The following is a 15,547-nucleotide window of genomic DNA, read 5'->3' on the forward strand; positions in this document are numbered from 1 at the left end:
CAGCTCCTCTGTCCATCTGTGGCTTGTCTGCGCTCCAACCTGCTCTTCATAGGGTCACAGGACATCCTTCAAACACAGCTCTGACCTTGTGCTGTCCTGCCCAGAGGCTTCCGACCCCTCACCGCTGCTGGCAGGAGGTCCAGGCCCCTGGCTCCGCACCCACCCTGGTGAGCAGGCCCGGTTCCAGTCCTCTCTCAAGCTGGGCCTCTTTCCACAGGCAGCCCAGTGTCCACGCTGTACTTGCGAGTCCCACGTCATCCACCTTCTTTGTCAGCTCTGGACTCTGCACGGACTATTTCTTGGCCTCCGAAGGTCTTTCCACTTCTTTTTCTGGTCTGATGAATTTTTACACCTCCCGGAATAGCCTAACTGAAGCCTGGCTTGCCTGCCCCTGACAGCGAGGCGGAATCCCCCCTCCCTCCCCCCAGGCCTGGGTGCAGGGAACTCGTTCTCACACGCGTGAGGCTTTCTTGCCACTTTGCTGCGAGCTCCTTCAGGGCAGGGAGCTTTTGTCTTCCTGCATTTCCTGCGCAAGGTGGTTTAAGCCCCGCCCCTCCTCAGCACTCACCAATGGCGTCCCCGGATTTCCTGCATGCCCCGCCCACCGACGTCATCGCCTCCTCCCGCAGCTCTGGTCCCACGCCCCCTCCCGGTCCTTCTGGAGCGCGTCCTCTCACCCACGTGGTGAACGTGGTTAGCACACTGTTGCTCCAGTATCACTTTCTTTCGGAAAACACCGTATTTACCGTGGTAATCCAAGCGCCCACTTTCCCTCACTTCCCCGTCTTTATTTTTTCCATCGCATCTGTTGGCTTAGAGCGTGCACCGAAATTCAGTTACTTCTGTTTATGTTGTTTACTGGCCGCCTCTGTTCCTGGGAAGATGACCTCACAGTAGCAGGGAACCGCTGAGGCCTGGCAGTGCCCAGCACCGGGAATTCCCAAGTGAGTAGATCAGTGAATGGGTCCAGTACCTTTGAAAAACTTGAGTATCATCTTAGGTGTCTAAGGACCCTTTGCCGATGACCCGCCTCAAACACATGGTCCCTTGTTAAAATCCTCATTAAAATGGCCTTTTAGCTGAATAATATTTGTTAGTAATATTATTAACAAGTAATATTTGATAAGCATAGTGTGAATTACACAGAGAAATTATAGAAATATAACTAACCCTAAAAAATAAAAACAAAGAGGAAAAATTAATTTTAATAATATTTTATTTAACCTAATATAGCCAAACATTGTCAGCATGTCATCAATGTAAACATATTAATGAGATTTTTACACTTTTTTTTTGCTTATTAAGTCATCAAAATTGAACGTGTATTTGATACTCAAAGCACATGTCAGTCTAGACCAGCCAGCTCTCCAGGACTTAACGGCCACATGGCTCATGGCCACCATACTGGACACTGAGAGTCTAAACAATCCCCAAGGTAGGAAACAGTCTTGTCTGAAAGACCGATTTTGTTTGCTTGTCTCTGTGATAAATGCACGACTGGAAATGTACCCTAAGTTCTAGTGCTGTAAACGAGTTACTTTTTAGGGCAGCCATCCTAAATCCTATTAATGACTCATCAGCCTGACTCTTAGTTCCCAGGCACATCTAAGCACCGAGGTAAACTTGATGCCGTTGGATCTACCACTGAGGTCTGCAAGGTTGAGGCTCCTTTATTATTTTTGCATAAGAACGTGATGGTGAAGGTCAGACGCCCTGTTTCTAGAGTTGAGAGGGGATGTGTGAGGAGAAGGGGCTCCCCTGACCCCCCTCCTCCCCGCTGGTAGGTGTGTGCACACCTCATGGATGAAGGACGGCTGGGATGAGCCTGGAGAAGGTTGGTGGAAAGCCCTGGGCCAGGTGATTATAAGGCTTTGCCCTGCATACTGCTTGTCACCAAACCCTGAGCAGCAGAGTGCGGCTGGGAGCAGTCACATGTTGTGGTGGCTTTAAGAACTTGATATGCTGATTACCTGGGGATTTTTTCAGGGAACATTTATCCAGCTGGGCATGATGCTAGGCATTTAATCGTCTCAGCAGGTCAGCGTGGCCAAAGGAGTGGGGGACCCAGGGAGCTCAGGGTGGGCTCTCTTCCTGATTCGGTGAGCACTTACTAGGTGCTGGGCCCTGCAGGGCTTTACTTGACTGCTCCCAAGCCCAGAGGGCAAGGTTCCGTTATTTTCCCCATCTCACTGATGAGCTTTGGGAAGGTCTCTGAATCTGACTGAAGTTTCCAGAATTTGTTGAAATTCACGGTGAAAGAAAACAGTGAAATGATTTTGGTCAACTCTTTTATGTGTAATTCTTTAAAGTCACTTTCTGAGATTTGCTTTTTCTGGTCAGAGGGAGGACCGGGGAAACAGAGATGGAGCCTTTTATTAAATCCAGACACGGGGACCCGCAGGGAGCGAGATGGGTGCTGGTTCTCACAGTGAGTCAGGGAGATGCACCCCAGGGGGCAGAGGGAGGTTGGCTGGGGGTCCCCTCATGTGTCTTTCTCTCCCGGCATTTCTTGGAGCCAAGGGCTGTTTGCCCCATCGTCTTGGCAGGGAGCCGCCTACCAGCCCCGTGAGTGGGTGGGACCAGCTGGTGTGCAGGGCTGATAACCAGAGGCAGCACCCTGGCGGGCTCTGAGCACACCCTCCTCTCCCAGGTGGGTGAGGATTTCAAAGGAGGCGGCCGTGGAAAGGGCCAGGCTCCAGCAGCCCTCCGGCGGGGCCCATCCCCTGGCATGGGGGCCGGTCACTCAGGGGTCCTTCCCTGTACTCCACCCCAACTCGTGTCCTCCCCAGGGGGCGCGGGGGGCCCGGGCTGAGCCTTGGCTCCTCCTTCTGGGGACACCTGACCAGCCAGGGCAGCTGGCAGTCCCCAGGGCGCGTGAGCTCACAAGGAAAAGATTCCCCAGGAGCAGGCTCAATAGCCGAGCCGTCTACACTGGCGGCCATGGCGCCGAGATGCTGAGGCAGTGCTGGTAGGTCAGGCAGGGCGTGAATGAAGGGAACCTTAGTAAACGTCCTCAGAGAGACCCGGAGACACAGAACAGGCGCCCACGGCCGCTGACAGACAGCAGCGGCTGAGATGAAGAGCCCAGCAGAGGGACCGAACCCCGGGATGGAAGCACTGGAGGAGCAGACGAGTGAGCGAAGGCCGGGGTTGGAGCCCCTGGGGACGGCAGGAAGGTAGGGACGGGGAGTGGGTGGCAGAGCAGGACCGCAGGCAGCAGGGCCCCCTCTCACATCGCCAGGGAGAGAAAAGGTGAACGGGCGACAACGCACACGACCCCAGAGGGCAGGGTCTCCTACAGGACCGCGGCGGCAGGAGGCCTCCCTGGTCGCTGAAGTCAGCACTTTCTGATCGAGGACACCAAAAAGTGAGCCAGGATTTGGAGTATTTTTGAAGCAATTACAAGCGTGATCCAGCGCGGTCTTGCTGGTCCCCGAAGCTGCGGGTGACTCTCCGGCTGCGGGTGTGGCTAATGCAAATGAGGCACCAAATTTTAATCTTATTTAACGTTAAGAAATTTCAGCTAAAAAAGCTAACACTCGATTCAGGCCCTGGAACGCTTTCCCTGCGCTTGGAGCTACTTGGGTTTGCGAATCCACTCTTTGGATTGTGAATTGAAATCTAGATACAGGTGAAGTGTATCTGACGTGAATTTAGTGATTACGCGTGTAAAATTCCCCCAGGCTCCCGATACTTAATACGGAAAACAGACGTGAAGTGCCACACTGATGCTTTCACACATGCGGAGATTATCCTATTTTGGGTGTATTGGGTTCAATAAAATACATAATTGAAATATATTCCACCAGTGTGTTCTTACTTTGTTATATACACGTGGCTTGCATTGTGTTTGCGCCGGATAACGCTGGTCTAATAGATGCACATAAACATACACCCACAAGCAGAGAATATTCGTTTTTAGTTCTCACAGAGCAAAAGAAGCTTTAATAAATACGCGATTATCAACATACCCAGGTTTCACTCTCTGATCATAACGAAGTAAAATAAGAAATTAGCAACAACAAGAGAGCTTCAAGCATCTCTTGGGCCCATGAAAAATTATAGTGTACACTGCATAGTTATTTCAATTCAGAGAACATTTAAAAAGTCATCACAAAATACTTAAAAATGACCAAGAATGAAAGTGTCCTATGTCAAATTCTGTGTCCAGTACCCAAGTTGCACTTGAAATTTTATGCGATTTTGAATACATTATAGTAAACAAGACACGTGGGAAACTAAAGACCTAAGGGCATAACTTAACACACTAGGGGAAAAAAGAGAAGAATAGAATAAAACCAAAGTAACAGGAAAGAGGAGCGTAAAAAGGAGAGAAGGGACATCGGCAACAGGGCGCCAAACCCCAGTAAAATCTGGTTCTTTGAAAAGTGAGTGAACAAAGGTGGGTATGAAATTCTATACAGCAGTTCCTCGTAAAACCAGGTCAGATGGACGATGTCACAGGAGCAAACGGTGACTGCTGACGAGAGGGAGCAGAGAGCTGACTTCGAATCGGAAAAGCCACCCCTCTGCTAAGCGGACGCTGTGACAGCCGGCGCCGTCCCCCGCAGGCCGTGCCCTGGCCCGCGTGCGGGTGGAGGGGACGGGCTGTGCGAGCGTGCGGTGTGGGAGCCAGATCTCGGGCGGGAGGCGGAGGGGATGTGACAAAACAAAGTCGGGGAGGGTGTAGCTCAGTGGCAGAGCGTGAGCTTAGCATGCACGAGGTCCTGGGTTCCATCCCTAGAGCTGCCATTGAAAAAGAAAAAGTAAGTAAGTAAAATGAATCAGGAGGGGCGCCCTGGGCGAGGTGTCATTGTTATTTCAGTCCTTTGCACCTGAGGAGCTGTACAAAGTTCCTTTCAACGTGATGAGAATTCTGGGGCGACCTTGACCCTCCCAGCCTGTGCGTTTCTCTCTCTTGAATTCCAGTCGTTCGGTGACACAGAATTCAGCACATCACTTCCCTCTGGTTTCTCCTGTTCTGCTGTTTCTAGACGGAAGGTTCTTTAGAAATGAAATGGCTTTCATTTCCTCAGGATCCATCCTCAGCGCTGAGCTGCGCACCAGAGGATACTGGTTAGCTCTCCCCGAGCACACCTGAGGCCAAGGAGAGACCCTGAGGCCGGGGGCGTGTGTGTGAGAGTGTGCGTGTGTGAGTGTGTTAGTGTGTGAGAGAGAGGCAGAGGGAGAACCAACTTTCTTGGCTTCTTCCTTGCTTTTGTCCAAAAGACTAATTCGAAAGCTTACCTGCAGGGCAGGGCTTCCTGATTTTACAGCTGGGAATTTGGGCAGAGGAGGCCACTCAGCCAAGCAGAGCGCTGGTTCAGCGAGGAGGGTAGCCCTGCGCCGCCTGTCAGAGAAGGGGGAGACTCTGCAGCTGCCCGAAGCGCCCCGTCTATCAGGCCCAGGTAATGCCCACAGCCGGCCGCGGCCTGGGCCCCTGGGCACCACCGCGCGCCGGGCCTCCGCGTGGCCCCCGCCCCGCGCCTTTGGCGGCGGGTGGCGGGCGGGAGCGCAGGTCCAGCCCGGCCGGCTGAGCGGCCAGGGCTGCTCCCGTCGGCGGCAGGGGCCAGGCCGAGCGCTGTTTTCTTTTGTACATAAAGATAAGGAGCCAAGGGCCCCCCTTCCGAAAGCAAACACGTTTAATTGGAACCACCGCCTCCCACGATGCACTGGGCGGAATTTACGGTGGGGTTCACCCTCATCCACAGAAGTAGCAGATGAATCCGTCCTGATAGGAAATCTCACTCTACAGCCGATGCGCTTTGAAGCCCCCGGCGGAGACGGCAAAGACCACCGTGGCTCCGGACTGTTCTGCCCACACGTCCCAGCAGAGCGTGGCCCCGATCGAAGGGGCAGAAGCGACTCCAAGGACGAGCCGAGCAAGTCCCTGCTGAGCCAAGTCCTGCCGGGCCCTCCCCACAGTGGGGATTCAGACACAACTTCAGGAATGCTTTGCCGGGCAGCTGGGGCGCCTTCAGAGCAGAGAAGCGGCCTCAGTCTCTGCAAAACCAACAGAGATAAGCAGCAGCTTTAGCCGGGGTTGAAATTAGCCAGCTCGCGGCCACACAATGTCCTTGTGACCATTATCCAGGCTCTGACTGCGGAATGGCACCACTCAAGTATGCTGGCAATGTTTAACGAGCCATCTGTCTTGTACCTGTTCTGCTGAAAAGGAGCCTTTGTGGGAACCCTGGCCTTGTCCGGCCAGTATCTCAGCTGCCTGCTCGTGGGGCCCGCAGCGCCCCGGCCTTGGCTTGGCTTCAGCTCTCAGGGACAGGTCGTGGCCGCCGCCCGAGAACTTTCAAAAGGGGCATGAGGATTTTGTATCCGCCGTGCATTATTTCGAACATCACCGTGTGTCTCAAAGGCTTCCTTGCTGATCCGATTTTTCCAATTTTCCTTCCTTTGGGGGGAACTTTGACGTGCACTCACACGTGGCTCATTGCCAGTTTAATTTTCGTTCTTGGTGACTTGTCCTTCAGTCAGAGCCGCCCCCACTCAGGCGTATTTTTTATACGTCAGGGGAAGATTTTTCTCCTTTGACATCACACGTGCAGGGGTTTACTGGCCGTGTCACAGAGAGAGACTGGCCGTGTCCCAGAGTGAGGCTGGATCGTTTGCACTTGGTGTTCTCCCAGACCGAAAACAGCCAGATCTTGGCATCTTCACATAACTCAGCCTAGAAACTTCCTTGGAAGTTTGCCCTCTTCAGAGCGGAGGGGTGAGGCAATAACGCACCGGATTCAGGGACTTCATTTTGTAAATGACGGTTCTTCATCAAGCAGAATCCTCTTTTCAAGTTGCTTTCTCCTGCTCTGCCTTGCTCTGCTCCGAAGTGAGAAGTCCCCATCTTTGTTTTCCAGACGTCACAGAGTCGCTGCATTAGGATCGCCCCAGGCAGGCCTGCAGCCTCGGGAGTCAGCTCCCGCAAAGCTGTCCTTGAAACCCACCCTTCCCGCCCGAGGCCGGCGCCGCCCAGCTGTGTGATCTCCGGGTCTCACTGGAACTCTCAGAACTTGTGTCTTATCTTTCCAAGGGACTGGATTTGATTAGAGGCAAACAGCTGGTTAGACGCCTGGAGGGCTCCCACCGCGCAGAGTATAAAGTGGAAGACAGCTCTGTGTTTGGAGACCCTCAAATACACGTGTCCACGCCCAGGTCCTGGCACCAGAGCCTCCAGGGGGCGGGCCAGCCTCATGGCCTCATCCTCACAGCACGTCCCGGCACCCATCTGTCGTCAGGGCAGGCGGACCTGATGGAAGGAGTTCAAACACTCACGCCGTCTTTCCAGAGGAAATTTGGAAAAGAAAATAGGCACCTTAAGAACAGCCACGTAACAAGCTTCATCCTTCAGCCTAAATTTCCACGGAAGCCAGGAAGGAGAGCAGCACCTCTAGACTTGAACTCCTGGAATTTCACGGCGAAGGGGCACAGCTGTGGGTGTTTTCCCGTGATCAGGGGAGGAATTCCTTCACATTTTTAATCTTATCCTTCAGTTTCAATTTAGATTACGTTATGTGTTTTGTAAGGTTACTCTAACACTGAACACCTGTTGTTTTAATACATTTTACTACAACATATGTATTGCTTATTAAATAATAATGTATTTATATAACATATAATTATTAATACAATTCATTATGTAATATGTAATCAATAATACACAGTAATATATTTATATAATATAAATGTTAGTACAATTAATTATATACTATATAATTAATAGATAATATATATTTAAATAATACATAACTATTAACACAATTAATTCTACAATATACAATTAATACAATTAATTCAAATGTGAGTGTGTATGTATAATTCATTCATGAATGTACCCATTCACCTGACATCCCGGCCGTTGCCACCCTTTGGCTGCAGTGACGCCGCTGGGACGCGTGTCCGTGTACCCAGGTTCCTGCTTTTGGAGCCTTGGCTCTACACCGTGCAGTGAAATTGATGAATCACAGGGCAATTCTATGTGACTATTTTGAGGAACTGCCCTCCATGGTGGGCGCAGCATTGTACCCTCCCACCAGACACGTACAAGAGTGCCAACACTTACATTCCTTTCTCTAAACAAGTCTTGGCCCTGGAAGTGAGTGTGAGGTGATATCTCATCGTGGCTGTGATTTGCACACTGCAGGAGTCTTCTTCATCCGCAAGACCTTCGGGATGAACATCAAGGACGTGGAGGTGGCTGTGCACCCTCTGGTGTTTGTCAGGAAGCACCTGGGGGACCTGCCACAGGCACCCCGGCATCTCCCGAAGCCCCCGTATGGCTGCAGGTGCTGATGCCTCCACAGGGTCCCCCTTCCTGAAGGACATCATTGCCACCGGCAGCAGGGCGGGTGTGTGCCTGATAGTGAGGGCAGGTTCCTGGAGTCCAGGGGCTGGAAGTCAGAAGAAACAGCACAGTGAAAGGCAGACGACCCATTGCTGGACCAGAGTCCTGAGCCCCACCTGGCCCGGGGGTCACAGGAGTGTGTTCTGAGTCCTAGGCAGAGAGGGACACCCCGACTCAAGGGCAGGCAGGAAGGCACAGAGCTCTTGGGTATGCAGAGTAGCGGGGAGGCGTGGGCTCAGGACAGGGGGAGTCAGGATCTGGGGGCCTCAGATACCCAGGCAGGTGCACAGAGAAAGGAATCTGCGAGCAGCCCCTGAGGCTTTCCTTCCTCCATCCTGGCTTCGAACGCCTTCTCAACTCGGCCACGCGGTCCAGTCACCTGGGAGCTGTGAAGACCCCCAGGGCCAAGGTGGGAGGTCACACCCCTGTGCGTGGGACCCAGCACCCCTATTTTAACATCCCCAAGTTGATTCAAGCCAGCAGCCGAGGATGAGAAAAGTAGAATTTTGGGCTGAAAAACTCGACTTCATTAGATGGCTGTTTTCATCAAAAAGGACATACGGGCAGGCTGGGGACCGAAGGTGTCGACGGGAGAGGACGCCGCCTGTTGCCTCGAGGCCGTGCAGCTGCTGGAGACAGTGCCGCCTGGGACTTGTTTGGGGCTCCTTACCTGGAAGGCTGGACGGGAGGGGGGCTGGCCTCCAGGGCAAGGCCGCACTGCTGAGGACACCCAGGATGTGATGTCCCCAGCGCTGTGGCAGGCGCAGTGAGGGCTGGACTCAATAAACGTTTGTAGGATCAGTGAATGGGAGCAGAAAGGCATGAATTCATGAAAAGCAGCCCAAGACACGGTCCCTGCCCTCCAGGAACTTACAAAGGGGCCGCTGAATAGGCGTTACAATGACAATGGCCGGATGGAGATCATAGTTCCCGCATCAGTGGGTCTGTGTGTCTGCGCGCAGCCCCGCAGCCAGGGAGACCGTGAGGGTCTGAAAACTCTGTTTGGGCGCCACGACCCCTCTCGTCTTTATTAATGCCCCGAGAGGCACAGACACACTGCCCGCTTCTTGACAGAACAGGTAAACAGGAGCAGAGCAAAAGCCGAGGGGCAGGTGGCCAGTGGCACCCAGAGCCCGCCTGGGCGGCCGCCAGCGACAGCAGGGAAGACCCCGCATCTCAGACGCGGAGCAGCTCTTTGGGCCGCGCGCGGCTCTGCTTGTTTGACAGACATTCCCGAGCGCTCCAGCCTGCAGGCAAATTGAGTCGATAGACCACGGGCTCCTTGTCAACGAGGGCTTCCTCCCCGGTGGTTGTGCTGCAAAGGCAGGTCAGGGGAGGGCCGGGGCTATTCTTGTTTTATCATCAGCTGCCCGTGCCACCTCAGGGAAGTTCTTAACGTCCCAACCTGCAAGGCAGGCAGCAGTTTCAGTTCTGATCCATGCCTGGTGGCTGTACAAATTCAGCAACGAGGAATTACTGCTCTCAAAGTGCCTTTCAGTCCTTAGGGGCCTTGAGCCTCCATCACATACAGGACTGGGGACCCACAGGACCCTCCGTCACAGAGCAGCCCACAGGCCAGGTGTACTGACCGCGGCTGGGCCATGGTCACAGCCCCCCGCCACCTCTCCCAAGCTTCAGGAAGCAGGCAGCCACCAGCTGACCTTAGGTACGGGGCTCCGCAGTCACCAAACACCCCTTCATACACCCAGCTTTCTTTGCCGCTGCCGCCAGTCTGACTCCTCCGGTTTCCCTGCTACTCCCTCGCTCCCTTCTCTCCTGCTCGGAGAGAAAATGACCCCACGGCCCATCTTCCTTCCTCCCTCCCTCCCTCTCTCTCTTCTTCCTTCCTCCCTCCCCCCCCCTTTCTCTTTCTTTCTTTCTTTCTTTCTTTCTTTCTTTCTTTCTTTCTTTCTTTCTTTCTTTCTTTCTTTCTTTCTTTCTTTCCCTCTTTCTCTTTCCTTCCTTCTTTTCTCTTTCTCTGTCTCTTTCTTTTTCCTTCCCTCTTTCCCGACTTCTTTTCTTTCCTTTCTTCTTTTTTAAAAAATCCAGATGAAAATGTGTTTGGGTGGCCTTTGGTGGCCGAGGGGTGGGGGGTGCAGCTGGGGTGAGGACCTGGACCCCGTCGGCGGGCCCAGCGCCCCACCATGGAGAGCACAGCCGGACACTGCTCTGTGCCTGCTGGGTGCCGGATCCCCCGGGGCTCCGTGTGGTATCAAGGCCCGGGCCTGTCTGCTTGTCCACGTGCCATGCAAAGCTGGTATCTCAACTAGCCTTTCCAAAATTTTTTTTATTATTTTACTTTATTGTAAGATTTTGCCGGGAGGGCGTAGCTCAGTGGCAGAGCACACGCCTGGCAGGCAGGGGGTCCGGGGTTCCGTCTCCAGCGCCGCCAGTAACAAAATAAACAAACGTATAAACCTAATTCCCACCCTCCTAAAACAGATTTTATCTATTTGTGTAGAGCTTCTCTCTGTACTGTGGCTTCAGAAGTGATTTTTTAAAATCCTGCTTTAGGTGGGATCATGTGATGTAGCCCCGTTAATCCAATTCTGACGAAAGATGCCCAGTGTCTGCGGTAAGCCAGGGCAGAAACAGCTTGGTTCTCTATCCTCTTCCTCCGGACCCTCACTCTCCCCTCCCTGCTACCTGGGCAGGCAAAACACAAGACTTGCGCTTGGAACAAAGGGCTCCTCTCGATTTGAGACCGAAGGGCACTGTCTGCTTTGCCCCAGGGACACACTCTCCACCTGGCAAGGGGTGGGCCCCATGCCCATGGTGCAGTGCTGCCCCCGTGGACGGCCGGGGCCCTGGAAACCTGGCACAGCGGCCTGGCGGGAGTTTGGCTCTGAAAGGCAGGGCATATGGTGTGTGGCGATGGTGCTTCTGTGGAGCTTCTGCAAGGCAGTGCTGGTGGTACTGGGTCACACGTGCCCAGAGCATCCTGCATCCTGCTCCCCGGGTCTGGAACCCTCACAGGTCCCGCCTGGCCTCAGCTACCATCGCGCTGGGTGAGTGGTCGGGAGGCCCAGCTCCAGGAGACTGCGGTGGGCTTGCGTGGTCATAGGTCCTGAGATGTCCCCCTCCTCACCAGAGCTGCATTCTCGGACGAGCCCTGGCTCGCTCTAGGGTGCTGGTGCAGGCCAGCATCCTGTGCGGCAGTGGGTTTGGAGCGTCACCTTCTGTGGCTGGGCCGGGGCTCCCAGCCCCTCGGCTCTGCCCGCCCTGTCCACTCTGCTCCAGAAACGGCTGAGGACTGGACCTCTGCCTCCAAGCTAATTCCAAAAAGGAGTGATATTTTGAGCCTTGAGATGTTCAGGTACAATTTAGGGCTTTACAACTTGGGGATGAGACAGCTGCAGTATGACTTCTGAGCAAACCTGGCCCAAGATAGGCCCGATCACATGAAGCATGCCGGGGCCGGCGTCCCTGGATGGAGCCAGTGCCCTTGGGACCAAGACTGCCCTCCTTAGCGTGACCCGTGAGTCCCTCACCACGTGGACCCTGACTCCTAAATCTGTCTCATGTCCCTCCTCTCTCCTGGATGTGCTGAGCAAACCGAACGCTGTTTCCTCAAAATGCCGTCTTCCCTTCCACGCTCCGGCTGTGCCATCCCCGGGCCTGGGGCTCCCTTCCCGGTGCTGAGCCCTGTTTGGGCCTCTGCTGTCAGCATCACTCACACTGTCCCTGCCAGGGGGCTTGTGGATCAGCCCCATCCACCACTTTGGGGTTCCTGGGTCGCCCCAGCTGTCACACCACTCAGATACAGAAGTTGGCTGTTAAATTCAAAATGGGAATTTCAAAGGCTGCCTTGGCTTCCTGAAAGCTTGGAGTAGAGAGAGTTTACTCCCTCTGCCCCCACCCCCACCCCACCCCACCGCGTAACAAAGGAATAGAATGACTTCTTTGTTCTTCTGGGGCAAACTCTAAAAAAAAATCTTGCTCAGCCTGCCCCTATAAAAGGCTTATCTCCAGGGCTGGTAGGCATTTTAATTCCTTCCTGTTTGCCGATCCCTGCTCCTCCAGGCCCCTCGGCAGGCCCTCCCCTTGCACCAGGTAAGGTGGCCCAGGAGGGCTGGAGCCCACCTGTCACCTGGCACTCTTCACAGCCACTGCAGGTCCGGCCACACAGACCCTGGCGTGCCTTCCAGCAGCACTTCCCGAGGATCCACGCTATCTCCCCTCATAACCTCCTCCTGGCCTCCCGGCCTCCCTGGGGAGGCGTCCTCTGCATCATCTGGTTCTGCAGCTCCTGTTTCTTCATCCCAGCCGGCCGCTCCTTCCCCAGCCCTTTGCGTCGAGAGTGACTTTCGTTAATTGTCGCTTTAGAATTTTGCAGCATCACCGGAAGTTTCTGGAGAGCCGCACGGGTGTCGGAAATCGTGACTCTCTGCTGGGAAAGTTCCTGACTTCCGGCTCTCGCCCTCAGTTCTGTTTTGTCCTGATGGACGCCCCAAAGGTTTCAGAAAGGAAGGTGGTAAGAGGGGTCTCTGCTGGTCTCGTGAAGGGACTCCTGCATCTTGAAAAATGGAGTGATGGAAAACCCAAGATGAAGCTTTCTGTTATTAAAATGGTGCAGAATAAATTCTTTTGCCCCCATGGTGTCTTGTGATGTTCTTTACTCTCCCTGTTTCGTTGTCCTGGGAGGGCAGAGGGGAGACCGCCTCAGGGACGTTGCATGGACGGGAACCAGCGTGCAGCGTGCAGCAGGAGTGCAGCGGAGGGGGGATCACAGTCAGAGCTGGGCTTTTCATGCATCTGGGAGTAGCTGGGGGAGGGAAGATTTGGAGCTGGGAGGTGGAAGGTCTGAGACGCCTCACCAGCCAGTCAATCTGAAAAGACAAGCGGGAACCGCCACAGGAGAAGGATGGGTATGGAGGAGTTTGGGCAAAGACCGGGGAAGCTGGCTCCTCCATGGAGGTATCACTCGGAGAATCCAGCTTGGCCCTTGGTCAGCAGGGCCGAGCATCCGGACGATGAGCTGGACACGGAGCCCGAGAACCAGGGCAAGCCGAGCCCCACCAGGTCCTCCCGCCCCGTCCGTTGCCGGGTCTGTGCATCTGGCCCCTGACGGCCACCGCTTTGCTTCTGCCGCTCAAACCTCGTGCAGATTCCTCCCTGGGCGACTCCAACCCAGAGCAACACAGGAGAGGAGTCTGGAGAATGTAATTCCCGGGAGAACCCAGGGGACACGGCGCGAGCCCCCGCAGAACCGAGGAGGCGCTTGCCCCGGGCCCAGAGCCTCGGGGGGTGGCGCTGTGGCCGAGAGGAGCCGGCGGAAGAGGTGGATGCGTGGAGGGGCCGAGCTGGAGGGGCAACAAGGCGCGACGGAGCCAGAGGGAGGCCGGGTCTGAGAGAGCTCAAAGCCCAGGCCCCGAGTGTGCCTCCTCCTCCGATGGGTGGAGCACGTTGAGGGCGGCAGCACTGAGCCTGCCTCAGGTGGGTCCCCGTTTCCCTGGCGTGGCTACAGCAGGGCCCCCGGGGAGCGGCGGACCCCTGTGTCCCTCTGCCCCACGGGTGCCCCTGGCTTCCACATCTGGGCCCTCGACTCTGCCCTCCCAGCTTGTTGGGAAGACTCGCTAAGACGCGTGGGTGGCATGGGCGGCGCTGGCGTCGTTACGCCTGTAATTTTTGAGTGAAGAGAAGAGGTCAGCGACCTCCCCAAGACACTGGCCACCGGCAGAGCCGGAGCTCAGACCAGGCGCCTTCCTTCCAAGTCCAGCGCCCTGTCCATTTCACCAGGTCAAAGGGAGGCAGCGACAGTCACGCTCTGTCCACTGTATCCCAAAGCAGCCACACTCACCCCGCTTGTGGAGCGGGGCTGGAAGGCGGCTTTCCAGGCTTGAGAATGGAGCCCTGTCATCTCGTCCATAGTTTTCTGATTCCGCCCTTTGCAAATAGGCCAATGACAGCGTCCATGAAAGTAGAAGAAATCTCCCCTGGGCTGAGTACGATGTCCAGCCCAACCTACAGCCCAGCCTCCTGGGCCGACTGCCCCCAAGAGGGGAGTCAGGGCCCAGGGTGAGTGCGATGCCTCGTGCAGGAGAGAGGGAGCAGGGCTCCCGGGGGCGGGGGGAAGGCTTGTCCACCACGCAGGAGGGGAATGGTGGCCCTCCTGAGGTTGGTGTAGGAGGCGCTGTGGGCTTGGGTCTGTCAGCATCGTCTCTGTGTCCTTCCCGACCTCTTCCCTGACAAAGCCCCTCTCCCAGTACCCCGTGCCCTCGTGCATCGCTGACCTCTCTGGTCACAGAGGAAACATTTGCACACAGGTCTTAGAGGTGGGCAGAGGGCCTGCGGGTAGAAAAGACCAGTACAGGGAGGGGCGGAGGCTGCAGGGGGAGAGCCGCGTTCCCTAGGGCTCCTCTTGGTTTTCTTCGACAGCCAGGATGCCTCTTTCAGGCTCCAGGATCACTGTGTGGAGGGGAAGGCAGAGCCCCCGCACTGGGAGAAACGTGCTCTGGGAGCGTCCCGGGGACACGTTCCGCAAGTGACGAGGCCAGGGAAGGGCACTGACGGAGGGGATCTGGTCCGGGGCTATGAGAGTTGCAGGCTCTTGTTTGCGGAGGAAACGGGTTCTTAGTGGCAAGCAGCCCACTAGACAGCTGTGTGGGGTCCTCGATACAGAAAAAAAGGAAAGAAAAAAGCTTCCTCTGTGAAAACAGCTTTGGCAAAACGTCTGCTGAGCACACAGAGGGCTCCTGGTGCCCAGAGAGGTCGGGGACGAGGAGGTCTGTAAACACCGTCTGAGGCAGGTGCGCCCGGGCAGCTCGGCCGTCTCCTGTCCCCACACACACCGCCCACGTTCCCAGTGAGGACAAGGGGCCACGTGGGGAAGGCAGCTGCCGCGACCAAGAGGGCGAGGCGCCCATCCGAGGAGTCAGCACTGCGCCGAGCCCCCGCGCTGAGGACGGGCAAGGCCGCGGGGCCTCGCCATTGGCCGATCCCTGCAGCTGAGGGAACAGCCAGGGGAGGGGAGCGGCGGGGGCCCTCAGCTGGCAGGTGTTTCCTGTAGGTCCTCCCAGGGTCCCCTGCCAGTGTCACCTGCCTGCAAAACCAGGACTCCCGCCAGCGAGCGGCCGAGGCTGTGACTCCCCCCGTGTGGCCAGCGACCCGCTAGTCCTCTTTGGTTTGCAGACGCCTCCAGGCGCCTTGCCTGGGACACCCTCCCGCTTGGTCAAAGAGCAGCTTCTCTTCTGCAGA

At 55.5% G+C, this 15,547-nt stretch overlaps 1 long non-coding RNA gene across 1 annotated transcript; it reads left to right on the forward strand.

Annotated features, from left to right (window-relative positions):
* Nucleotides 1-10,217: 10,217 nt before the first annotated feature.
* Nucleotides 10,218-12,947, forward strand: LOC141574089 (uncharacterized). Its single transcript, XR_012500753.1, has 2 exons — nt 10,218-12,403; nt 12,677-12,947. It is a non-coding gene; the product is annotated as an uncharacterized LOC141574089 (long non-coding RNA).
* The last annotated feature ends 2,600 nt before the right edge of the window (nt 12,948-15,547 follow it).

The sequence above is a fragment of the Camelus bactrianus genome, chromosome 19, assembly GCF_048773025.1.
Source record: "Camelus bactrianus isolate YW-2024 breed Bactrian camel chromosome 19, ASM4877302v1, whole genome shotgun sequence".
NCBI classification, from domain to species: domain Eukaryota; kingdom Metazoa; phylum Chordata; class Mammalia; order Artiodactyla; family Camelidae; genus Camelus; species Camelus bactrianus.